The sequence below is a fragment of the Spinacia oleracea genome, chromosome 6, assembly GCF_020520425.1.
Source record: "Spinacia oleracea cultivar Varoflay chromosome 6, BTI_SOV_V1, whole genome shotgun sequence".
NCBI classification, from domain to species: Eukaryota; Viridiplantae; Streptophyta; class Magnoliopsida; order Caryophyllales; family Amaranthaceae; genus Spinacia; species Spinacia oleracea.
In genome coordinates this window covers 42,270,743-42,274,010 of record NC_079492.1, presented here as the reverse complement: position 1 = coordinate 42,274,010, position 3,268 = coordinate 42,270,743, and positions in this window count along the sequence as shown.

Sequence of the window (3,268 nt, the reverse complement as noted above, 5' to 3'; positions counted from 1 at the left end):
CTAGCTCCCCACGAAGATGCTCGGCCTCCTCAGCCGCCTCTTTGACCTGAGGGTACTCCCGCAACTGGTCCTGAAGCGTCCGTATTTCTGCCGCCGCTGTCTTGGCCTCCTCGACCATTGCCACCATGTCTTTATCCTGCGCCAAGATCTTCTTAAGCAGCTCAGCCTTGTCAGATCTCAACGCAGCTACCTCCTTTGCTTGAAGGTCTATGGTCGTCTGCATCTGCAGGCGGACCTCTTCAATGGATTTGAACGCATAGTCGCCATGGTGGGTGGACTCAGCCACCTGAGCTTTGAGCTCCTCAGCAGTGCGAGTCTTCCAACTCTTGCAGAACTCCATGCGGCAGAACAACTGCAAAAGGAGCTACATGTTAGTAAATGAATAAAAGAGAAGACAAGTACAAGCAAGTTGGAAATAGACTTACGTCGAGAAGAGTGGCCTGGATCGCACCAAACTGGGCGACAGTCTTGCGCCGAGGAAGAGAAGCAACATACTCTGCGGGGACGGCCTTAAAAACCTTGCGGCATATAGCCACCCTATCCTTTGACGAATAGTGGGGAGTAGCAGGTACGTTCTCGTCCTCAGCAGTAGCTGCATCCTTCCCTTTGTCTTTGGCTATAGGAAAAACAACGGCCTTAGGATGACGCGGAGAGTAAGAAGAACTGCCAGAGGAGGCTCGATACGTCTGAACGACGTTCGAATAATACTTACCGCCCGAAGACCTAGCTCAGCGGGCCACCTCCGCAGGTATCTGAGAGCGGACGTCGGCCGGGATTCCAGAAATAGGGTCCTCCAGATCGTCCGGATGCCCACCGGACCTCGATTTGGACACCAAGTCCACCACCAGAGACGGCTTGTCCACGCCCATCTCTTCGTCATCAGGGCATCCCCCCTCAGCAACCTTCGACTCGTCTTTCTTCACGAGACGGCGGGGTAGGGGTTTTGGCTTCTTGAAGGTACTCGGAGTCTCCGAGCCAGCTGGCACAGCTCTCTTCTTCAGCTGGGACAGAGTCGTCCCCTTCTTCTTCCCTGACGCCCTAGCCGCGTCCTTAGCTTGCTAAAAAAGAAAGTAAAGGACAGTCAAATATTAAGCCTCGTCATCAATCACAAGTCACACACCTTATAGTGGCTCGTCATTAAAAAGGACGCCCATCTTAAAATTGACGAGGCGTGCCTTATCAATCAAAAGTCACTCACCAGATAGTGGCTCGTCATTAAAAAGGACGCCCATCTTAAAAATGACGAGGCGTACCTCATCAATCACAAGTCACTCACCAGATAGTGGCTCGTCATTAAAAAGGACGCCCATCTAAAAATGACGAGGCGTACCTTATCAATCACAAGTCACTCACAGAATAGTGGCTCGTCATTAAAAAGGACGCCCGTCTCAAAATGACGAGGCGTACTTTATCAATGACAAGTCACTCACAGAATAGTGGCTCGTCATTAAAAAGGACGCCCGTCTCAAAATGACGAGGCGTTCCTTATCAATCACAAGTCACTCGAAGAACGGTGGCTCGTCATTAAAAAGGACGCCCGTCTCAAAAATGACGAGGCGTACCTTATCAATCACAAGTCACTCACAGAATAGTGGCTCGTCATTAAAAAGGACGCCCGTCTCAAAATGACGAGGCGTACCTTATCAATCACAAGTCACTCACAGAATAGTGGCTCGTCATTAAAAAGGATGCCCGTATCAAAATGACGAGGCGTACCTTATCAATCACAAGTCACTCACAGAATAGTGGCTCGTCATTAAAAAGGACGCCCGTCTCAAAATGACGAGGCGTACCTTATCAATCACAAGTCACTCGAAGAACGGTTGCTCGTCATTAAAAAGGACGCCCGTCTCAAAAATGACGAGGCGTACCTTATCAATCACAAGTCACTAAATAGTGGCTCGTCATTAAAAAAGGACGCCCGTCTCCAAAATGACGAGGCGTACCTTATCAATCACAAGTCACTAAATAGTGGCTCGTCATTAAAAAGACGCCCGTCTCCAAAATGACGAGGCGTACCTTATCAATCACAAGTCACTAAATAGTGGCTCGTCATTTAAAAAGGACGCCCATCTTAAGAATGATGAGGCGTACCTTATCAAGTGCAAGAACTCATAGAAAAATGGCTCGTCATTAAAAAGGACGCCCGTCTCGAAAATGACGAGGCGTACCCTATGAACCACGAGTCACTTGTAAAGAGAAACACTAACTAAGGGGCCCGTCATTAAAAGGTGACGAGGCGCACCTTGGCAGCCGCAGGAAAAACACTAACTAAGGGGCCCGTCATTAAAAAGTGACGAGCACTAAAAAGACGTCCACTGTGGACACTGGACGGGGGAAGCTTAAATTGCAAAAACAACCTAAGAGAATACTCACCTTCTCCTCCAACTCGGCCTTGGCTTTCTGCATCTTGGCCTCATAAATGTCTGCCATCCAATCGGTCATATCGCCCTTCCCGGTATCCGCCGCCGACAGCTTGCTCATTCCTTCCTCTGTGAACAAAAGAAATCCAAAGTTAGAAAGATGAATAAGACCAAGGCAGAGCGGCACATAAATTGGCATACAACCTCGAGTCATGGAATATCCTAAGCCTACGGCCGCTAGAAAGGCCTCGTTCCAAAACTGGCTAATGTGCGGCAACCATTCGGCCGGCACATGGAAACTCTTATCCACTGTTAAGTGGTAAGTGTTGGCCCTGAACAGGACCATTATCTGATCCCACTCTTCGGCAGTAAGGGGTGGAAGGGGCTCGTCACGATCCATGTAGTTGGCGTTGCAGTTCCAGCGGCTCATCCGCTCATACATCTCCTGGTCGTCCGTGTAAAACACGACCCACCTCTTTCTCCACATATGCCACTTGCTGAGCTTGCCGACCACTGTCTGGTAGGTACCACGGCTGCTCAGATTACACCACCCTTTGGCGGCGCTGGGGGAACGAGAGAGGGAGACCAGATGCAGAAAAGCGTTGAAGGACGGCTCCACGTCGTTCAGCGCACATTTGGCAATATAGCCAAAGATATCCGCCCATGAGTTGGGGGTCAGTTGGGCCACCCCAATGTTAAAACCATCTAACACCTCCACAACGAAGGGGTGTGGAGGGAATCTCATGCCGAGTTTGATGGATGCGGCATACACAGGGAATTCTCCCTCGGCAAGCAGGCTGACGGTCGAGTCCAGACCGGCCGGCACGCGCATTTGATACCCTTCCCCCACACAGAGGTCATCCCTCATCTTGGCTCCGTGCCTGTCTAGCCACTGCATCCAGCCC